The 23487-nt window shown below is 50.7% G+C and overlaps 1 protein-coding gene across 3 annotated transcripts in view; it reads left to right on the forward strand.

The window, feature by feature from the left end:
- The first annotated feature begins 2169 nt into the window (after positions 1-2169).
- Positions 2170-23487, forward strand: part of FAM163A (family with sequence similarity 163 member A) — a 33222-nt gene continuing 11904 nt past the window's right edge. The window contains exon 1 of one of the 3 annotated variants that reach the window (XM_081121380.1): positions 2170-2328. The gene's annotated coding sequence lies outside the window, so the exon portion shown is untranslated. Of the gene's footprint in view, positions 2329-10053; positions 10157-23487 lie in introns of those variants that run through there. The other 2 variants (XM_081121382.1, XM_081121381.1) reach the window with 2 other exon arrangements.

Below are 23487 nucleotides of genomic sequence, written 5' to 3' on the forward strand. Positions count from 1 at the left end.
TCAGCGGTTGAGTGTTGACCTAGGATCCAGGCGATAGGGTTCGATTCTCGGTCAGGGCGCATGCCCAGGTTGCAGGCTCGATCAATGACTCATCATTGATGTTTCTGTCTCTCTCTCTCCCTCTCCTTTCCTCTCTCTGAAATCAATAAAGATATATTTAAAAAAAAAAAAAAGAGCTTCTGCAAAGACCCGCAAATGTTAGACAGTTAATGGCGAAACTTTAAAAGCTGTGCTCACATATTCATACCTGAGAAGCGGCATTTTAGCTCAGAAATAAAGGAAGCAAAAAGTGACAGAACTGAAGGGAGAGATGCAGAAAACTAGACGGAGGATCAGTAACGATGCCGAAGGCTTGGGCTGCACTGTGACAGCTAGGTGTTCGCCCACCCAAGGCTTTCTGTGGGATTGTTTATAACCGGGGGGCACGTCTCTGGGTGGTTCGGGTCGCCTTGCAGGGGAAATGACACGGAGGCATGTGGGCCTGAAGTCTGACTGTGTGAGAAAAGGCAGCCCCTGAAAATCTGAGGCCGGCAAGAAACACCTGTGAGGGGGGAGAGGCAACAAGTGGCCTGTTGACCCCGCCAGTCAACCTGCTGGGAAGATGCGGCGGGCAGCTGGCCTTAGGAGGTCTGTCTGTCTGTCTGTCTGTGTGTTTAGATCAGTGCTCTGGGAATAGCACAGGCTGTTCCAAGTGCTAAAAAGTCTTCTTACTCCCCCTAGTCTCCAGGTTGGGCGCGGGCTGAGGGACCCAGATTTTTATTTTATTTTTTGTTGACACGTTAATGACCGCTGGCGGGAGTCCTCCAGGCCACCCGGGTGTGCGCCCCGATGGGGACGGCGCTCCCCACACAGTGCTCCCGTCTGAGCGACCCCCCCCGCGGGCCGTCGGGGCTCGGAGCCGTCGGGAGACCGTGGGCGGGGCCCGGGGGCGCGCCCGCTGAGGCGCTGCGGCGCAGCCCCGAAGCGCAGGCTCCTTCCCCCCATTCGGTCGTGTTCTCGGAGCAGGCTGACGTCAGAAACGGCCCCTGGGGCACAGCACAGGGGCAGCCGGCGGACTTTGAGAACATTACAAAAGGCTGATTTTAGACAAGAAATCTAGGGCGCCGTTAACTGGGGTGCGGGTGCCCCTCCGCTCCGGCGGGTCTCCCCATCCAACTGTAGTCACGGGCTCCCTGCCCCGCCGGGAAGACGGGGCGCCCCTCGGCGGGGGGCAGCGGGTGCCACAGGGCTCGGGCCCGTGCGGGCCGGAAGCGGGGAGCCCAGGAGCCTCTCGGGCGGTCGGCAGGCAGAGCCCGTGGGCAGCGACACGCGCCGGACCCTCGGCCTCGCTCGCGGGGTTCCGCGCGGACCCCCCGCCGCGCCCGCCGCCCGCCCGGGCCCCCGGCTCCCGGCCCCCAGCTCACGCCTCGGCCGAAGGGCAGCGGCGAAAGGCCGGGTCCGAGGCGCCCGCCCGCGCTGGTGCCTCCCCTTCGGCCTCGCGCGGCAGGCGCGCTCGCGGGGGTCTCCCAGCCCCGGGGGAGCGCCGATCGGGGCGCTCGGTACCTGCCCGCAGCCCTGGCCCCCGAGGGGCGACGCGGTTCCCGGCGCCGTGCGGGGCCCCCGCTCGGAGCGCCGCCCAGCCCGCGGTGCCCGGACGGACGGACGGGCGCGGAGCGCGGACCCCGGGGAGTCGCCTCCCGCGCGCAGCGGGCTCGGCCTCGGCGACGGTAACGGGCTGGGGCGCTCCGGGCCCCTGGGCTCCTCCGAGGGGGAAAAGGTGGGAGGGGCCCGGGCCCGGGGCGGACCGAGGTCCCCGCGGGGCACGGGCCGCGCGCGCGTGGACGGCCCTCGGACGCGCGGCTCTACACCCGGGGAAGCGCATGGGGGGGGCGCGGCCGGCTGCCCGGCTGCCCGGCTGCCCGGCTGTCCGGCTGCCCGGCTGCCCGGCTGCCCGGCTGCCCGGCTGCCCGGCTGCCCGGCTGTCCGGCTGCCCGGCTGCCCGGCTGCCCGGCTGTCCGGCTGTCCGGCTGCCCGGCTGCCCGGCTGCCCGGCTGTCCCGCTGTCCGGGTCTGCGCCAGCGAGCGTCGGCTCCGAGCGGCGCGGCTGTGCGGGGCAGGTGGGCGACCCCCGCCCGCGGCCCGGCTGCGGGTTGCGGTGTCCCCGCCTCCCGGCCGGACTCGCCCCGTCCCCGCCCCCGAGCGCGGTGCCGTCGGCCCCGCCGCTCGCCTCCGCCCCGCCCCCGGCGCCGCGGCGCCTTCCTGCCCCGGGCCCCACGCGGACGCGTCTGCTGCTCGGCGCCCGCGGACCCCGAGGACCATGCGGCGGCCGGCGCGCGACAGCGGGGCGCGCGTGAGTGAGCGGTGCGGGGGCGCGGGCGGGGGGAGCGGCCGCGTCTGTCCGTGCGTGCGGCCGGGCTGGTCCGAGCGCACGGGCTCCCCTGGGCCGCCCGGCCCCCGCGGGGTCCGCCGGTGGTTTTCCTGAAGTTGTACAAGGGGAGGGAGGCGGTGCGTGAGCTGCGTGCGGCCCGCTTCTCTGCCCGTGCGTGTGGGTCCAGAGCGGGGTGGGGACGCTGGACCCCCGCCCGGGCCCCAGCGCGCCCTCCGGAGACCCCGGAGCCCGCGCCCGCCCCCACCCCGCAGGGCCCGTGCGACCCCAGCGAAGCCCCCGCGGTGGTCTGGGAGGACCGTCTGGCCCAAGCGGAGAGACGGGGGGCAGGCGGAGAGCCTCGGGGTCGGGGGCAGAGCCGAGTCTGCGGCTCCGGCCCCCGCATCCGGGCCTGGCCAGGGTGGGGCGAGCCGAGTGCGGGGCCCCGCGCGCCGCCCGCGAGGGTCGCTTCCTGGGTCCCCAGGGCAGCGGATGGGGACCTGGAAGTTTGCTCTTCTAGCAACTTTGGGGGGAATGGGGGGCAGGTATCCAGCCAGGGAGCCCTAACCCTAAACCCCAGCGCACACTCACAGGCGGGCTGGGGCACAGGGTTCCGGGGGTCGGGGCCCCATGGGCAGGGCTAGGGGCTCCTGAAGAGCCAGCAGCGTAACCGGCAGGGGCTGATGGCCCCGGTGCCCTGCCCGGCCCCCCGTGTCTGAGCCACTGGGCGTGAGAGGGAGACCATGCTGCGGGGACTTGGGATCCTGCAGGTTGGCTCTGCCTGGGAATCGCGGGGATTCGGAGTCTTCAGGGGGAAAGGCGGTTAGTTTCCTTTGTGTCCTAGTGAAGTACTGGCAAGTCCACTCAAGAGAAAGATAAAGGAATATTCTCTGAAAACAGTTAGACCTTCTCAGATCTCTCAGGAGGTTCCAGGCCCCGGCCTGAGAGGACCTCCACCAGCATATAGACATAGGGGGTCACCTTGGCGCCCAGGCAGGAACAAAAATGTGCTCCCCAAGGTGCTGCCCTGGCGTTAGCTGAGTCAGCAGCATCTCGTCCCCTCTCAGGTGAGGGGCATGGGTGTGATTTCTACAGCCTGGGAGATGAAATGAGCCAGGACCATGTGTGAATGGGAAAAGCCACTGAAGTGCTTTGGGGTGGGGAGGGTGGGTTGTCACCATGTGTACATGGAAACCTTAGTTTGGGGCATCACTGGCATTCCTGCCAGAATTCGAAATCTGCATTTTGTGGCCTCATTGAAAACTGTGCTTGGGAAAAGCGCCAGTGCTGGTGAGGGCAAGTTTTTTATTTTGCCCAGGATCTCTGTTTTGTCTCTAGTGTGCCCATCTGTAATTGGAAATGAGTTCTGCGTAGTCCAGAGAGCGCCTCTGTCTGAACACAAACATCATCTGGTACCAGGAGAGCCTGGCACTGGAACTGCCCCCCACCCCAGGCACAGGGAGGGCTTTTAGGGATATCTCCTGCTAACTTTGGACGGAAGCTGCGGTGGATCAGAGGAGGAGCTGGAGATCCTCTGGGTAGCTACTTAATGGAAGAGTGATTTGGCCCCGGCTGGCCCATTCCAGGTTTTGTCAGTTGTGAAAAGTGCCCTGAGGTCTAGGATCCGGCCTGATGATAATTGATACTAATGAAAGTTGCTGCCATTTATTAAGTATCTTCTATGTACCAGACACAAGGCTTTGTGAAATCAGTATTATTACCCCTATATGTCATGTGAGATTGAGTTTGGGAGAAGTTAAATAACTTGCTAAGATCTTTAAGCCAGTAAGTGGCAGAGCTGTGCTTGGAACTCAGGTCTCTCTGTTCCCAAAGTCCCTGCTCCTTCCACAGGGTCACACTCCTCCCATGAAGAACTGAAAATCGAGAACCTTTGTGAATAAGGACTGTTATTTGTAGGTACAAGAGGTGTTTGTGACCCTGTTAGGCTTCAGGGATAGTGCTGGCCTGGTAAATGCACACTCTTTACTCTCCTTAGGACTTAGGGGTTTAATTCATACACGAAGCTTAATTCTTTAACATGTAAAATGCAAACTACAATGACATACTCATTTACCATTCAATTGGCAAACTTCAGAATGATTGATAAACTGCTGATGAGGTTCTGGAAAAACAGGCACTTTCATATATTGCTGGTGGGAGAATAAATTGGTACAACTTTGGAAGGCATTTTAGAAACATCTCTCAAAATTTGAAATGCCCCATTGACACAGTGGTTCTGTTTTCAGAAATTTAACTTGCTGCTATACTTGCCTATGGGCACAAAGACGTATGTACATTGTAGCATTATTTGAGCTGTGAAAGAACATCCTGCATGCTCATCACAGGGGGACTAGTTAAATATTTTGTGGTACTTCCAGATAGTCGAATACTGTCCTCTTCATCCATAAAAAAAAAAAAAAGTAGGAGAAGCTTACTCTAAAACTGACATGGAACAATTTGCAAGATACATGGCTAGTGGAAAACAGGCGTAGAGTGTTTATAACATGCTACTGTTCATGTTATGAAAGAGGAGGGAGAGTTCCAAGACATTTGCTTGTCAGTGCATCACTGTATATGCAGAACCTAATAATATCTGTTCCCTCCAGGGAGAGTGGACCTGTAAACCCTTTGTATCTTTTCAATTTTGAGCCATGTGATTTCATTAACTTATTTTTAAAAATCCTCTCCTTGCTCTGTGCCTGATGTTCTCTCAAGCTCTTCTCCGGCTGAATGGCGTGGGGCTACCCCTGCCCCCACCCTCAGGTTGCTTAAGAGGTTCCCCCTGGAATAAAAGCCAAAGAGCTGTGAGACCGCACAGAGCCCGTAGTATCTGGCCATCCAAAATTCCTGTCGCTGTGCAGGTTGTGCTTGGAGAGCTGGGTTGGGGGCCGGGGGAATTTAGACTTCTCTGAGCTGGGTAGGCTCCAACTTTGAAAAGCAAAACTGAGAAATAGAAGCTACCCCTCTTTTTATTGCCCTGATGTTCCCCTATACAGGATAAAGCCTCAGCGACTGGATGGCATTAGTAAAGGCGCGGGGGGGGGGGGGACACACGACTCTGTGGTTGGGCACCTGAAGGGCAGAAGGCATGTTGGTTTATTTCTGGTGTTGCATTTGGAGAGCATGAAAAGGGTTGAAAGAAAAGGGTTGGGAGTTATTCTAGGATCTAGGGCTTTACTGCCCCAGCGGAGGAGGGAAGGTTATTTATGTGAGTTGTCCCACTATCAATCAATGTGCCCCTGATTGCTCCTTTGGGTGCTTTTTATCAGCACAGAAGCCCAGCCCAGTTGTCCCCCCACCAAGAATTCCTTCTATTGATCATCTAGCCTGGAGGCCAGCGGATGCGCGGAGGGGATGGAGGCGGGTATCCGACAGTGCCCTCCCTCCCTCCCTCCCTCCCTCCCTTAGGCAGGACAGGCTGTTGAAGTGCAGAAGCAGCGGAAGGAGGGCTTGCTTCCTGCCACAGGAGACAGGGCTCTCCTGCTCCGCTAGGTGGTTGGGCTTCACTGGGAGCTTTCTGTGTTCCAGTTACTCTGCTAAGCACTCTGCCTACATTATGTCATCGAATCTTGATCGGGTATGTGTGAGAGCCCAGGCTCAGTCATCAAGCAAGAACACCTTTCTGCTCTCCCTTCAATGACTTTCTGCTCTCTGCACAGTAACCTGCAGCACAGGCGCAATGGTATCACACAGGTGCTCACAGGTTCAGTTTGGGTTATAACAGGATGTGGCTGAGCATTTCATGCTTTGATGGAAGATCTGGAATCTCTGCAGCCTGGATAGGTTTGTACAAGGCGCGGTTCAGGGACAAAGCAGTCAGCGTTCTTGGTTGGGATTTCCATCTCTCTTGCTTCTATCTCTGTGTGTGCATTAGGACTGGGCTGAGTGGACATTGCAAGTGATGTTCCCCAGGGATGGAGGGAGGAGAAGGAGTGATTGTCTCTGCTTTGGTCCGGATGCTAGTGGTGAGGAGAGTGGTCAGGATGGGCTCATGAGCCCTGTGTCTGCACCCAAGGAGGAGGGTGGACCGGGTAGTCTCAGAGATACAGATCTGTGCTGGGAGTCCGTCTGCTCTTTGGAAAAAACAGCCTGAGAGCTGAGAGCCTCCCTCATTGCAAACATTTCTCCTCCCACGCAGCTCATCCAGGGCTCACAGCTGACTCCATTCCACTTCAGAAAGAAACAGCTTGAGTTTTTCCCCAAATAAATTCTGGAGCACACTGTGCCGCGGCTTCCTCTGTGTGTGGCTGTTGCCCACAGGGGTGAGAGCGAGAAGCTGGATGGGGCCTCAGCCACAGCTGCCAGAACCTAGCCAGGAGAGGGAAAGCCAGGTGCCCCAACTATTTTTAAAAAGTCACTTTATAACACAAAAAATGTTTACATAGCATACTAGTAGCGGATGATCAGTTTAACCACTTCAATTTAGAAAATATTTATTGTTCAAGGCCCTGGGAAGGCAGAAAGATGTGCGAGGCATGGTCCCTGGGCCCGAGCTGCCCAAAAGGCTGAGCAGGAGAGGAACACTCACCTCAGCAACAGGGCCCTGCGGACTGAAGGACACACTAAGAGCTACGAGCAACATGCTGTCATGTGCAGAGGGGCTAAAGTGAGTCAAAGGCTGGCCCAAGTAACTCTGGTAGATTATTAAGGTCCTTTCGGAGGAGGTGAGATTTTTAATTGGGCCTTGAAAGTTAAGTATGATTTTGACAGACGAACTCCGTAGACATGGCTAAGAGAACAGCTTGGCCAAAGGCACAGGGTTATCATAGAGTGTTTAAAGGTAAATTAATATCAGTAATGTCATCATTTACCCAACTTCTGCCGTTGACATAATACATGGTATTTTTTAGGTGCTTACAAAATGAAACTGTTTATATTCCCATGAAATGGTCAATCACTATGATTTTTGTGTGTGTTAAATCAACAGGGCTTGATCGTAGATTAGATATTAAAAGCGAAGCTCACGAGCGCAAGACCTATAAAATTATAGTAAGTTTATATCAGATTCATTTTGCTTTAAAAAAAATAACAGATGGTATTTTCAAGATGTAAACTCAACATTTCTGTGCATCAAACCTGTGTCACCATGAGTTTTTCAGTGGGGAGGCGGCAGAGCATAGGAAGAGCACTGGCGACAAGGATTCATGTTCTGCCTCACCATTTATTCATGCTTATCCACTCACTCGTTCCTGCGTTCAACAGACACGATCCGTGTGTCTGGGCCAAGTGCTCGGCTGACTAGGGAGAGATAAAAGGAAGAGCCACAGTCCCTGTGCCCTCCAGGAACTCAGGCAGACCTTGGGCATAGGGCATGTTTGGTCTAGACCACCGCAATAGGGTGAATATTGTGATAAAGCGAGTCACACAAATGTTTTGGTTTCCCAGTGCTTATAAAAGTTACGTTGCCATGCCCTGCCAGGATGGCTCAGCAGTTGAAAATCAATCTATGATCCAGGAGGTAGAGGTTTGATTTCCCATAAGGGCACATGCCCGGGCTGCGGGCTCCATCCCCAGCAGCGGGCAGGCAGGAGGCAGCCGATCAGTGACTCTCATCATTGATGTTTCTATCTCTCTCTCTCTCTCTCTCCCTTCCTCTATCTGAAATCAATAAAGCATATATATGTTTAAAAGTTATGTTTACATAACTATACTGTAGTCTATTAAATGTGTAATACCATTATGTCTAAAAAATTTACATACTTTAAGTAAAAAGTACTTTATTGCTAAAAAATGCTAACCATCACCGGAGGCTTCCGTGAGCTGTAACCTTTTTGCTGGTGGAGGGTCTCGCCCAGCAGCATCCAAGATCACTGATCACAGATCACCGTAACAAACATAATAAGGAGAAGTTTGGAATATTATGGGAATTAGCAAAATGTGAGATAGAGACAAGGAGTGAGCAAATACTGTTGGGAAAATGGTGCCGATAGAGACAAGGAGTGAGCAAATACTGTTGGGAAAATGGTGCCGATAGATTCATGCAATATGGGGCTGCCACAGACCTTCAGTGTGTAAAAAACACAGTATCTGTGAAGCCCCATAAAACAAGGTATGCCCATATACAGAAGAGACCACAGCAGAAGCTGATAAATGCCATAGTGAAAACAGGGACAAAGGGCTGTGGGGAAATATAATATGTGTTCAAGAAATGCTGGTTGCTAAAATAAATAAACATGATAAACAGTATCCGATACCCCCAAGAGAACAAATCAGAGAGCAAAAAAGTATTTCTTTGGATTTGGCCAGTGAGTATCACTTGTTCATGTCTTGAACTCCATGGAAATTGTGGTGCTCTCCCGATAACGCTATGAAATATTTACATATTAAAATGGCTGAATAAATTTTAATTTTGAAATCAGAGACCATCTTATGCTAGATTCTACCACAGACATAGACTAGCAGGCACCAAGTTTTAAGAAAGAAAATGATGCGGAACCAAAGCTTCCAATTGAGATTATTCTGCCAGCTCATTTTTCTATGAATTGGGGAAAGACTGCCAAGACTATTTTAGTGCGGGAAACGCTCAGTCCAGCTGGTAGAACACCAGGGCTCCCCAGGAGCGCAGGGGTGGCAGTTTGAAGGTTGTGGATGACCTTAGCAAGGGCAACTGCAGCGGAGGAATGAGGCCAGAACCTAGATAGAGCTGGGTGGAAGAGTGAGGATCGCATTTGCGAGATGTCAACAAGTATTTATTGAATGTCACGGGGGGGAATACAATATTGGGGGGGGGGGACCAAAACAATCAAAGCCCCTGCCCTCCTGGGGTTTGAAGTCATGCAAGGGAAACAAATTTGCCACAAGTAAATGTAAAGTGACACTGTGATACAGGCTATAAAATAGAGGTATGCGGAGTTATAAGAGGTTGTAATAAGAGCTCTGGGCCATTCAAGGAGGACCTGGGGACCCGTTCTGAAGAAGTGACGATTGAGCTGAAACCTGAAGAATGAGTGAGAGCTGGGGAGGGGGGTTTGGGAGCTGGGAGAGAGAGTCCAGGCAAGGGCCCTGGCTAGAGAGAACATGGCGTTTTGAGGTGCCGGGGGGGGGGGGGGGGCAGAGAATGTGAAATGATAGGAAGTTAGAACTGGCAGCCTTATCAGGCCCAGTAAGGAGTGTGTCGTTGATTCTAAAGCAATGGGTAGTCACTGTGGTACTTAAGCAGGAGGGTGACAGTCAGATTTTTCCATTTCAGAAAGATCACCCTGGCTGTATAGTGTGGACATTATATTTGAGGTGGTCAAGAGTCCATCCAGGGAGACCTACTATTAGGACACTCTTGAAGTAGTGCAGGTGAAAGATGACAGCTGTTTCGACTGGGACGTTTGTAGTGGGGATGAAAAGAAGAAGATTTGAAAGGTTTAGAGAGTAAAATGGACAGGAAGCGATGGTTTGGATGTGAGGGTTGAGTGAGGAGTTTTGACGATGAGTCCTAAGACAGGAAACAGTGAGGGAGAACCAGCCTGGGGTAAACATCATGAGTTTCGTCTCAGCCATGGTGAGCCTTTGAACCATCTGAGTCGGGAGGCCAAGAGGGCAGGTGGAGATATGAGCAGAGGTCTGGCAGGAGAAATGCCTCTGGAAATTCATCAACATGTGGGGTGATTGAAACCAGGGCATGGATGTCGCTGCCTAGGGAGAGAGGACGGGCTCAGGAGAGAAGGTCTTGATTGACTCTGAGTAGAAGATAAGCCTGAAAAGTAAACAGGGGAGGGTGATCCTGAGAGAGAGAAAATCAAAAAATAAAACGGGAGGTGGAAATCTCATGAAGGGCAGAGCATTTCCCAAAGAGAAGAGAAAGCACGGGTTCTGCTGAGAGGTCAGTTAAAATTAGGAATAATAAAAGTCCACTTGCTTTTAAAGCGTGGAGGGCACAGGTCACTTAGGCAAGGATTTCAGAGATGCCATGGGCAGAGTCAGGTTATAGTTGGGGGGGGGAGAGGGCGGACCGTGAGGAAGTGCGTGCTGCACGTATAAATGGGCCTTTCTAGAGGTTTCGCTGTGGCAGCTATAGAGTTAGGGTAGCTTCATTATGTTTGAATGGGAGACACTTGAGCACATTTAAATGCCAATGGAAAGGACCCAGTTGCTTGGAAAGTTACAGGTTAAGGAAGGATAACTCACAGTGTAAGATTCCTAAGAAGGCGTGTGAGCAGCACCCACCATGCAGGTGGGGGGACTGACTTTGAGAGGAGGAGGGACTCTCATTGGGCCAAGAAGAGAAGGAGAGGGGGAGAGGGCAAGGGCAGGTGCCAGTAGGTTGTGTGCGGTGGTGGGAGATGAGGGTGTTGCCATAGAAGGAAGGGTGGGTAGCGGGGAGACAGGAGGGAGAAGAAGCTTATTTAATGGGAGTGATGACGGTGAAGAGAGTGAAGAAACTAGAGAAAGATGGTCACATGTGAGCATCTACATGTGAGCATCTACTAGCTACATGATGTGGAGCCCACTTTCCTGCCTGTGGGAGGGGGAGCAGTAAGGATGTTGCCTGGCCCGGAGCAGGTGATCAACACACGCAGCTATGTTTTAACTTTCACCCTCGCTGTCCACGCAGAGCTGAACGCATAATTGGTTTTAGTATGGAATCGTCATCAGTACTCCCCGATTGTTAGTGTCTAAGAAGTAGATGGGCATCTCTCTGTCTACACTTGTCCCGCTTCCCATCGCCGAAGCACTGATCTCTCTCTTCTCTAAGCACTTTTGGAAGCTTTTCCACTACTTAGTGCTGAGGGATTTGTATGTGGTGCTTAGCCAGAGCAGATTCTGTTATGGAATTTAATCATACGGGCAGGGCGCTGGGCCAGGGTGAAGAGAGAAAAAGGTTAGATTAATTCAAGAGCCCAATCTCCCCTGACCTCATCCATAGAACAGTGGGCAAGTCATCTATGGGACTCATTCCTTTATTCCTTTCCTGATGCCTGTTGAAGCCAACTTTGAGCCAGGTCTGTACCCAGCCTGAGATACAGAGATGAATAGTAATGGTTCCTGCCCTCAGCTATTAATCTGATCAGATAAGTGGTGTCAAGACTGTTTCACATGCAGGGGAACACAGGAGGAAGAGCCCCTAGATGTGCCCAGACTAGGTAAGGAAGGCTTCCCATAGAGGGTATTGTTTGAGGTGGGACATGGAGGTGAACATTTCTATAGGCAAGAAAGGAAGCTTCCTGGGCCTTCCAGGCAGAGGGAGTCCAGAAAGCCCAAGAAATGGCGGGGAGGGGGGGGGGGCACGACTGGAAATTGCATAAAATCCAGTAATGTCAGGTTATAAAGTATTGTGACTAAAGGCTTTAAGTTTTTAATCCCAGACAACTGAACAGTGATGATTGTGTTGATAGAAATGAGAGTTATTTAGGGGGAAACTTGGGAGAATGGTAAGGATGTTTTTGAGCATGTTAAATTCGGGGCAGTGGCAGGGAACCAATAAGGACAAGACTTAAGGTGATGAGACTATCTCAGGGGTATGTGGCTGTTAAACAAAAGCCAGCATCCTCTCCAGCCTCCAGACTGCATAACAGCTGTTTGGCTGGGCTGCTGGGCAGAATCTCCTCATGCGGAGGAGGGGAAACCAGAGAGGTTCAGTAGCCTGCTGTGGGAGAGTCTTTGAGCACCAAGTGACATGGGCTTATAAGTGTTGCTATGTTACTGGATTCCTGATGCCTTGTTAATTGAAAGGCCAAATGGGGAAAGGTAGGTTGGGTAAGAACCTGCTGATCTGACCTGGACAAGATTGCTTCTTTGAATTTCAGAGCTTTCCTCAATCCACATCATCTTCCCAAGTGTTTACCCAGGGCAGAGGCATAAAACCCAGGCAGGGACAGGTGAGAGAAGGCGAGGGGGTTGGCAAGGGCCAGATCTCTACAGCAGATGCAACCTTTGGGTCTCAAGGGGCAAGTGACAGCATGGTGGAAACAGGAGTAGATGAGAGGTGTGGGGTCTCCAAGCTCCTTGTCTGGTCTCCTCTAGGGCATCCCTCTTCTTGCAACCGCAGGGTTCTTTCTAAAGTCTAGGACTGCTTAAAACCGCCCAGTGTTCCTCTCGTGTGTGCCACGAGGTTCCCCACCGTGGCTCCTGAGTGCCCTCACCCCATGCCACTCCGGGCACGCCAAGCGGCATTTACTTTTACAAACCCAGCCCACTCTACCATGCATGTGCCCCCAAAAAAGAAATCACAAGATTGCTCTCACAGTTAAAATAACTGCTATCCACTGAAATGTTTAAAAATAGGGGACTTCTCTAGTAAACCAGCAGCTACTTAAAATGATGTAACAACATATTTTACATGAAAAGATATTTGTGATCTGTTGTTAAATTACAAAACAGCATGTGGACAGTTTAACCCCTGTAAGTATGTGTGTGTGTGTATGAGAGTCTGACAGAATGTTAACAGTGCTTATCAGCAAGTGGGAGAGTTACAGGGGACTTTAATTTTTATCTCTTTTACTTCTATACTTTTACATTTTTCTAACACATAATTATTACTTTTATGACAAGAAGTAAGCAGCAAACAAAGCTGCTCTAGGGCTCTATCTGGTTGACCACGCTCCCAGGAGCGATTGGCCTCTGGCTGGTTAACCTGACTGCTCCTTGTAGACCCGGCAGTATTTTTCCCGGGACTGCAAGCGAGACTAATTCATTAAGTGCTTTCAGTCCCGAAGATGACAGGAGCCAGGAAAGCATAAAGTCTTGTTACTACGACAGCCGGTAGCCTTGATGTCTGCGTGTTTATTTATTAGCAGGACTTTGTGTATCTGTCCTCCACAAGCTCCGGGACCTTCACAGCTAACTGATACAGGTCACATTCTCCATTTGGTACAGCCCAGCAGCCAGAACAAAGTCAGGGCCAGCTCGCCAGGGGATCAAAACAACGAGAACGCCTTCCGAAGCGGCAAAATGAGTTTGAAAGAATATTGACGGGGATTGGTGAGGTGTTAGGTGAACTGAGGGTTGAAGAGCGAACTGGATTCTAGGGTCACTGGCCTTAAGCTAACAATTAGTAAATGCCTTTTTTTGTGCCAAGCATTGAGTATTGTTCTTTATACAGTTTTCTCTGTTTAAACTTCACAACAGTTCTAAGAGGAATTATTCCCATTTTAGAGTTGTTGAAACTGAGGCTCGGAGGGAATGAATAACTAGTTAGTAACATAGCTTAGGTTTTAACCTAGCTGTTTCTTTACTTAACAGCCCCCCCCCCCCGACCCCCATTTAATGGATATTGCTTAAAGGCAGGGAATTTTAAAGCTGGGCCTCCAGTCTCCCCACCCTATAGTCCCCCGCAGTGACCTGGCCTGGGAGAGATCTAATACTTCCTTGGCCACTTCAGAACATGGATCTGCATCGTATGCCTCCACTTTGGATGGATGGATCCAACTCTCCTGAACTAACATAAATATAAACAGCTCAGCCCTCACATTTGAGGCATCCTGACTCCTTTTTAGAAGCCTTGAACTGTAGAGTCCTCTTGCCATCCCTCCATCCAGCGCAGTGAATATGGTCTCGGCTCTCTGGCCTGTGCAGAGTCAAGGGGAAGCTTCCCAGGAGAGTCAGACAGGTGGAGCTGGACGACCTCCTCTGCCCACTGCTGCCTGATTCCCTGAGACCAGGATTGTGCTAATTTGCAAAACGGCCTGATGATGATGAGTGCTAAGAGCACTCTGAAGACCCCAGCGCAGCCCTGGGGAGGGACTCGCGGACGCAGTCTTTCCAGTATTCCCTCCTCCACATCCCTGTCAGCAGCTGTGCCCTTTTAATCTCCCACGTGTCTGCCCAGTGTACTGCACATTTGTATCTGTCACTTTGGATCCCCCCGCATGGCTGCTCCCGGCCGACTGGGCCTTCTCCTTTCTTCCCAGAATGTTCCCCAAGGACAGCGCACCGGTGATAAAGGCTGCTGCTTGCTTTTGTTTCTCTTACTTGGTGAAGCCCAGCCCCAGCCCCCAACGCCTGCCCTGCAGAGCCTGCGCAGCCCCCTGGGGCCCCCTTACCTGCAGCCGGCTGGGACGCAGCCTCATGTAGTTTGTCAGTCGTTTTTAGTATATCAACATTGTTGAGCAACAGATCTCTAGAACTTTGTCCTCTTGCAACAGTGAAACTCTTACCCACTCAACATAATTCTCCCGTCCCGCCGGCCACCTTTTTACTTTACGTGACTATGATTTTGACTACTTTAGATATTCCATGAGTGGAATCATGCAGTGTTTGTCCTTTTGCGACTGGCTTATTTTGCTTAGCATAAATAATGCCCTTGAGTTTCATCCATATTGTGGTGTGTGACACGATTTCCCTTTTTTAAGGCCTTCCATGTTCTGGTGCTTTCCTCAAGGCACTATCCAGCGCCAGCTGCTGTCTCAGCCCTGGGCGGCTTTGCTGAACTTGACTGTGCCCCCTCGGGAATGAAGTAAACTGCTTGTCAGGAGCTTCTGCTCCACTGGATCCTCCCAGAGGCTTTTCCGAGAAGCAGCTTTTCTCAGAAGAGCGAAGGGCGGTGCTGCGGTGGGCTGGGGAAGGAGGGAGGTGCCGAGGGCCTGGAGTGGAGCCTCGACCATGGAAAAAGTGCACCTGGGTGGGAAAAGATTCTGAGAGAGAGAGGGACAGGCATCTGGAGAAAGAAAAAGGGGTTCAGGCACAGACCTGGGAGAGTGAGGAGGAGTCATGGAGTAAGGCAGAGCCAGCATTAAAGGGCCTGGAAAGAAAACATGGAAGGCCCCCCCCCAGCACAGCTCCCCTGGGCCCTGAGGGACAAGCACGTTGAGGTACAAGGGCTACCAGCCAAGCCAATGGAGTGAGAGAGGCCTCCTGGGCTACAGGTCAGGACCGCTCAACCCCGAGCCCATGAACTCCCAGGGGGCTGTCCAGGGATGGGCTCTGGGGAAGTCCATTTGTCATTGTGGCTGGGGTCTGCACTTCCCTCTTCAAGCCCTGCCTGTCTTGTCCACAGTTGCAGCCCCAGTAGTAGGTTTGCCCAGTGCCTGGCAGATGATAGACACTCAATAGTCAATAAATATCAACTGGATGGATGGATGAAAAGATGAAAGAGTATACAATATGTGAACTTTTGTGTCTGGCTTCTTTAACTTAACGTGTTTTTGAGGTTCATCCATGTTGTAGCATGTTTCAGAATGTCATTCATTTTTATGGTTGAATAATATTCCACTGTGTGTATATACCACAATTTTTAATCCATTCACCCACTGATGAACATTTGGGCTGTTTCGCCTTTTGGCTGTTGTGAATAGTACTTCTGTGAACATTTGTGCACATGTATTTGCTGTGTGTCTCAGGCTCCAAGCTAGAATTATAAGGCTTAGGAAAGATTTCATGAGCTGAGATAAGACTGGGAGGCAAGGAGTGTTTATGTTTTATCTTTATCTCTAAATATTTCAATATACACTCATGTATTGAAAAATGGTAGAAAATATTAACAGTGATTATCCTGGGTTATGAATCTGGGCGATTTTTGTTTTTCTTAGACTTTTAAAAAACCTTTACTAATGTTTATGTTATTAGAAAAGGAGCCAATAAAAGTTATATCGAAATAACCATTTAAAATATTTTATACTGTCAGTAGTCTGTGAGGGGTCACAAGGCTCTGAACCAGAGCACTGGTTGCAGAAGTGGAAGAAGGGTTGGATTTGAGCCTTTTTGAAGAGGAAGTTAGCCTAGGCTGGCTGGGGTGGAGGGGGTTGGCTGGGGTGGTTGGGATCATGCCTTTATTTTGTGACGAAGCAGCCCCAGGAGAGCCCTGGTCCCCCGGCCCATCAATGTTGCTGATCTCCCAGTACTGTAATGAGAACGAGTGAGGCTGGCTGACCGCGGGTGGCTCTTAGCTGGCACAGAGAGCTGCTTCCTCCCAAGGCCTTAAAAGCCCCAGTGGGACTTGGTTAGTGGGTCTCGGAGAAGGAGCCCAGGCAGTGACAAGATGATGTTTCAGCTAAATGAATAGACTGAAATGTTCCAGGGAACATGGTTTTGCATTTCGGCATTTGAGACTAAAAACTGAATACTAATATGCGTTCACATTTCCTGCTTATATGCTCCCATTGGTTTTTGCTATCCCACGGTAGATAAACGGATAGATTTATGTTGTTTTCAAGCAGCGGTCCCAAGGCCTCCATAATGACAGGTGGGGGTTTAACTCTGGGGATCCATGTGAATGATAAAGCGGTGATATATGGCCATGGCCTTGGTTAGAGGCCTGGCTTCCACTGCCTGGGGGATCTTGAGCCTCCGTTGATGTATGTGTTAAACAGAATAATAATACCGTCCCCACCTTATGTCATAGGATTGCTTTGAGCTTTATGTTAGATGATGTGTGTGTGTGAGAAGTTACTGTTGTGAATATTATCATTTCCTCTCTGAAGAGAGATGGTTGTTTTTGCAAAGCATGCATGCCTGAAGGATGTCTGGCCATGACCCAAAGTATGATATTGGTTCCATCCCTGTAGCAAAACCCTGGGGGGGGCTGGGGCTGAGCAGGTTCATGTGGATATCAGGAGACAGGACATGACACACTTGTTCAAAGGAGAGCCCTATAGGTGATGGGCTAGAAGGGCCCAGGACTAGGCAAGTGTATTTTTATGTTATGGCCAAAGACCTCAAAGGGGACCATAGCTAGTAGGAGACTGTCATCTGTAAATTTATAGTCACAGTTCTGTTCAGAAGGAGAATTATTTACTATTTGATTACGCACTTTGCAAGCACATTAAGGAGTTGCTGAGCTCGAGTCCCTAGAGCGCAATGGAAAATTTTGAATGTAAAACATACTTATGAAAATACAGGCAACGTTATTTAGCAGTGACTATAATCGGTGAGCTTGAAGAAGTGACGTATAGACAAAGCCGAATGCACGAGATGGTGACTGTTCTTCCATGCCATGGCCATGAGCCCACGGGGGTGGGGACCACGCATGCACCGCGTCAGTGCTGCCTCCAGTGCGGCGCCGAAGCAGGCGCATGAGCGTCCCTGGGAGCTGGTCAGAGACGCGCCTTCTCCAGCCCACCCCGGACCTGCTGACTCGGAAACGCGGGCTGGGGCCAGCGCGCACGGTAACACGCCCTCCAAGGGGTTCCGATGCTCGCCAAACATTTCGTGACTCTCTTTCCGGTACCTGCCCCGAAACAGCCTGCATTAACCCTCTTTGCGGTTTCTCCTGTTTGCTTAAAATGCCTTACTCTTCATGCCAAAGTAACTAAAGTTCTTAACACTGGTGAACCACCTAACACTATCTAGTTCTATCAGCTACACTGGAGCTGTGTTCCCAGACTTACCAAAGGACCAGGAGTGTGCTTCTCGGCATCTTGGTGATGCAGGGTCAGAGGGCATCTGTCAGTCGCAGTGTGTGGCGAGAACCGAGGAATCTGCCGTTTTTTAGAGCCCTGAGTGAAAGCATCCGATGTGCTTCATGCAAAGGTCTCTTGGCACCCAGTTAGGAAAAAATGTAGAGATGGAAAGGGGGAAGCAGGTATGCGGGGTGACTCTGAAGCCCTGTGATTCAGTAGGGGCAGAAAGGAGATTCGTGGCTTCCAGGCCTGGGGAAGGGGGAGAGTGGGGAGTGACTGCCTAATGGATACGGGTTCTTCGGGCATGATGAGAGTATTTTGGAATTAGTGGTGGCTGCACAAAATTGTGAGGATATTCAAGTACCACTGAACTGTAAGCTTTGAAGTAGTTAAAATTTGAGTTTTATGTCATGTGAATTTTATCTCAAAAAGTTTTATAAAATGGTGTTTTAAACAGGAGTGATTGTATTTCTGTGTCCCCCCGCTCCCCCCCATCCAGCCCCAGGATGGCTGGGGCAGGTAATAGATGCTCTGAGAGCTCCCTGTTGGTTGGCCGACTGCTCTGAGCCCTGAGAAAGGGGCTCCAATGGGCAGGCACCTGGGAATTAGGACATGGTAGGACTGTGGTCCCTCAGGATGGCTCCCTGAGCAAGTGTACCCTTTGTTGGAGTAAATCTTCCCCTCTAGTTCGAGATTCCACTGAGATTGTGGAGGGGCAAAAATGAACGCAGGGTAGAGAAGAAAGACTTCTTGCTTTGAGAGTGAGTTGTTTCCAGTTCCCTGTGATGAGCACAAACTGGTTTATGCCGGTGAGGCAAAGCCGGGGAGACCACCTGCTGCCCCTCGGTGTGGAGAAGGCGCCTCTCTGGGCTGACTCCTGCCCACGCAGACGGCCCCAGGGAACCGGGCAGGATGATCTCACGGGCCGGGGTGGGGCGTGCAGCCTGGACAAGCACCAGGCCCCTCTGCTCGCAGATATAATCAGCTGTGATGGGCAGGAGTTGAGGCTGTTTTTCCAATTAGAGCTGTTAGAGGATTCTGGCAGGGCAGCAGTGGGCTTAATTTAACAGACCCGGGACTCATTGAATTAGCAGATGTAGGGGGATGAGAAGGGCTAATGCGAGGGGTGCTGGGGCAGCGATGGGCAGGGGCGAAGGGGGCCCAGTAGGTATCTGTCGGCAGGGACACAGTGAGGCCAGGAGATGTGGTTGGGGGTGGCTGCCTTTGAATGTCCTTGTCAAAGGAGCTGTGCGAGTAGGTGGGGCAGAGCCTCCCTCGGCTCTGATAAGGTTGCCTGGGGGGCTTTGCTCGTGGAGACCTGGATTCTTAAGGGCCGTTGCCAGGGTTCTGGACAGTTTTTTGTGTCCATCTGCCTTCCCGGGGACCCTGCAGCTACCGCCGTCTCCTTCACTTTCTAGAACCCACAGTTCTAGGCCCACTCCACCAGGTAGCTGTCCTGGTTTGAGAATGAAGAACATTAGGGCCAGAGTATTTCTTAAAGGTCCTGAGTCTACACCTTCCTTTTGCAAACAAGTTTAGGAATTTGTCTGAGGTTACCTAGTTCATTAGAGCTTTGTCAGGGCTGCAACCCAGGCCTCCCTGCATCTATGTTTTTTTACACACACCCCCCCAACATTCCACTGAATAACAGGAGAAATAGGAAAAGATAATTTTACTTTCCATATGAGGAAAGCAGGTCACAGAAAGGTTTAAAATTTTGCCCAAGGTCACATTGATTGACACTGATCCTAAGTCTGTGTGAACCTTTAGTCACTATGTGGGACGACCACCTCTCTATACTTTCCATATATTCTACAATTGAGCACATAAAAAACCTAACTGTACTTCCTGATGAGCTAGGCTAGGAGGCTCTAAGGAGCATTATACCTCCTGGCTCTGGAGTTTGCTCAGACCTTGGCCACTTTACCCGCAGGGGAACATTTGGAAGAGAAGTCCCTAAGGAGAGATGTGCACGTGACCTCCTCTGGGCCACCGAGAGGCCTGTCCATCTGCACAGGAGCTGGAGATTGGCTCTGGTCTGCAGTGACCCGGCTGGAGGATTTCTGGGAGGCTGGGGCAGTTCAGGGTTGGGCAGAATTGGTTCTACTTGAAGACAAGCCTACCCTATACTCCCAGAACCTTTAGCCTTCCAGAATCTCCTGCCCTCTCTAAGAATGACCTGGCCACAGCTATACTTGTCTCTGTGCCCCTCTTGGACCCATGACTCCTCTTTGAGAGCAGTGGTGGAGGGGTAAGCTTGGGGGACCCAAAGCTGTGCTGCTGAAGTCCATATCCCAGCTATCCAGCTTCCTAGTGACCTGGGCAAGTTACTTTAATCCCTGAAACTCTTGCCTGGTCTGAAAGAAAGACAGTTCTGTGTTATAGAATTTGCTGTGAGGATGAGCTAAATTTGCAGTTAACGCCGTGCCTGCACATGAAGGTATGTATTCCTCTGGCATAACCTCCTACACTTCCTTTCGCACTCTGTGCCCAGTATTGTCCTAAATACAGTTGTCGCTGAACAAGATGGGGATCAGAAGCGTCACCCCCACCCCCTGCACAGTCAAAAATCCACATATAACTTTTGACTCCCCCAAAAGCTTAACTTCTAATAGCCTGTTGTTGACCGGATACCTTATCAATAACAAAAACAGTCAATTAACATGTATTTTGTATGTTATATGTATTATATACTGTATTCTTACAATAAAGTAAGCTAGAGAAAAGAAAATGGTATTAAGAAAACCATAAGAGAAAATACATTTACAGTACTGTGCATATTCATTGAAAACGATCTGTGTATAAGTGGGCCTGTACAGTTCAAACTGTTGTTTGGGGGTCAGCTGTACCTACAAATGCGAGTCCATAGAAGATATGACAGTAGATTCATTTTTAGCATCATCTCTAGAGGGGCTTATCTTGTAAAGGCAAAAACACCTGCACATGTGAGACACAAAATTGTAAAGAAAAATAGATTAATGTTTGCTGCATTCCTGTTATAAGCCAGAGAAAGGAAAAAGGCACTGTGTCTCATTTCTTTTATGTAGGAGATGGCCCAGAACTGAGACACATCACAGGGTACAAAAGCTAGGTGCTGGTGGGGGGGGGGGCATTCCTTCCAGTCCCCTTCCTGTGATTATTTTCTTTCAGTGACTTCACAAGGGACTTGAATCCTCCCCATCCCTATCCCTTCAATGCTGCCAGGCAAGCTGGACTCTTTTGTTGCCTGGCTACCAGGCAGGTGGTCCCAAATGTGGGGAAAAAAAGCTGCCTAACCTTAGAAATTGGCTACGGATGTCACCGCAGGAGAACAAATAAATATAGAACATCAAGAGATTATTCATTTAGAGCCCAGCCTCTCTGGCATCTCCTTGCTGTGATCCACCAGATCAGTTAGAGGCACCATAATTCAGTGTGTCAGGGAGGCTATGAAGAGAACAGGTCCAGCTTCTCCTGCTACCCCCCTACCCCTCTCACCCCCCCCCCGAATCCCACCCCCACACGGGCCCACATCCCCTCCCCACACCTCCAACCCTCACCCTGGCCTCTGATGGGATTTGCTACTCCCTGCCTGGGGAGTAAGTTACCACCGCCTATTTCAAGAAAACCAATTAAACAACCATAAATTGCTGTCGACTAGAAAGGTCACTGCACCGGCTATAAATACAGGCGTTTCTAAAGCACCAGTGGAAGTCTGTAGCACACCCACGCCTTCCAGTTGAGGTTTTCCTTTGGCAAAATGAGAGAACATCCCACTGGGGAGCAAAAAGGCTCCCGCTGCAGCAGCCGCCTGGGTGCACTTGGGAATGCTGAGCCTCTGGCGGGACTGTGCCTCAGGCACCCAGCCCAGACTCTAGGTTTGGTTTGGCTTTTTTTATAGCAATTATTTCTTCACAATGTATGAAAGGTATATGAGTTCAAGGTAAAAACTTGGAAAACATTGAAAAGCAAAATAACATATAGTCTCACCCCTTTAAAAAAAATCTGTTAACATTTTAGGATGTATTATTCCAGGCTTTTTCTTCCTAGGCTGTATGTATATGTATTTGTATTTCTTTACAAACACATGTTTAAAGAGTGTCCTTTAGTAATGCTGTTTTGTAGCCTACCTGCTCAGCAGTGTTTATGTTAATGTTATTTTCCCATAGTATTGTATATGTACCATAATGTACTTAACTTTGCCCTTGCTGTTAAGAATTTAGATCACTTCCACACTGTCCCTCATGTGTAATGCTGCAGTGAACATTACTGACTTAGACTTTGCACATAGCTATAACTACTTCTTCCCGGGAAATATGCGAAGTGGATGTGATGGGCCCTTGATTTTTAAGACTGGCACGTGTTGACACATTGCTTTTCTAGAACAGCGATTTTCAACCTTTTTCATCTTATGGCACACATAAACTAATTACTAAGATTCTGTGGCACGCCAAAAATATATTTTCTGCTGATCTGACCAAAAAAAAAAAAGGTATAATTTTTATTCATTCACACAGGACGGCTGTTGTTGGCTGTTGTCATTTTCTTATTTGACAGTCTAAGGGAAAAGAGGTCAGTGCCCCTGACTTAATAGTCAGGTATTGCATGTTTTAAAAATTCTTGCAGCACACCGGTTGAAAATCGCTGTTCTAGAAGGTTGAACCTAGTTACACTTCTCTAGTGTATGCTTGTGACCATTTCCCACACCCTTGAGAAAAACTGACTACCAATTTGGTGGATTTAAAAAAGATGTCATGTTGTTTTTATCTAAACCACCACTTAGCACCTCCTCACACATCACCAAAGGCTCCCAGACCCCAGGAGCTTAACCTGGAGTGGATGCTCCTTCCTCCACCCTCAGTGAGGCCCTTCTGAGATCCTCTCCCTCAGGAGGGTGGCAGAGACAGCACCAGGGTCCCAGGGCCCCCCCGGGTAGATCCAGAACCAGGCACAGGTCGGCTAAAGAGCCCATGTCCAGGGCCCTTTCTGCAGGCTCCAGCCGTGGATGGCCGGCTGGGAGAGCAGGGTGCCTGCGCTCCACACTGGCACCCTGCCACCAGCTCTGCCTGCACACTGGCCACATGAGGCCTGCTGCCAGGAAAATGGAGCGAGGCCGCCCTCGCCATCAGGAATACGGGAGGGTGAATTAGATAAAGCCCATTAGGCGAACCTTGACATCCTTTGACTTACAAAGCAGGATTATTAATAATGTTGGAAATGAGATTATTTCAGAAACATTAAGTGGTCATGGAGTAAGTGGTATGAAACCTAAAGCAGAGTCTTCCAACTCCTCGGCAATCTCTTTAGCCCAGGCTCCTCTTAATTTGTGGTGAATACAGTAAGCTATATAGCCACATTATTAGGCCTTTGAGTGGAGTGTTCACCCTAAACACATCTGTTCTTGAAACTTGCTTGATCTAAAGTGAACATAAATGGCACCTCAAGGTACCTGCATGCATGTGTGTATACAGTCATTCATTCATTCATTCATTCATTCATTCATTCATTCATTCATTCATTCATTCGGTGTTTATAGAGCACCTAGCAAGTGCTGGCCCTGACCAGACACAGCCCCCTACCCAAAGGCTCCCTTTCCCACATTCTTTTGCAGTTAAATGTGTCTGTAATCAAATAACCGCACAACTGAAAACAGTGCTAATAAAAGATTCACAGCACCTATTACAGGCCTGGGGCGAAATCAGGAAACACTTCATAGAGGGGCTTTGAACAAGGCATCAGGAGAGGGTAGGAGTGAGGTCTAAACATTCACTCTACGGAGCCCTTAAGTGCCTGCCTTTAGCCTGAGGGAGTTAGGGAGAGAGGCAGGGGAGGGGCCTGATTAGGTGTGTTTAAGGGAACTTAGTTTGGGACAGATTGAAGGGACTGGACAGAGAAAGAG

Source organism: Miniopterus schreibersii, assembly GCF_964146895.1.
Source record: "Miniopterus schreibersii genome assembly, chromosome: 19".
Taxonomy (NCBI): Eukaryota; Metazoa; Chordata; class Mammalia; order Chiroptera; family Miniopteridae; genus Miniopterus; species Miniopterus schreibersii.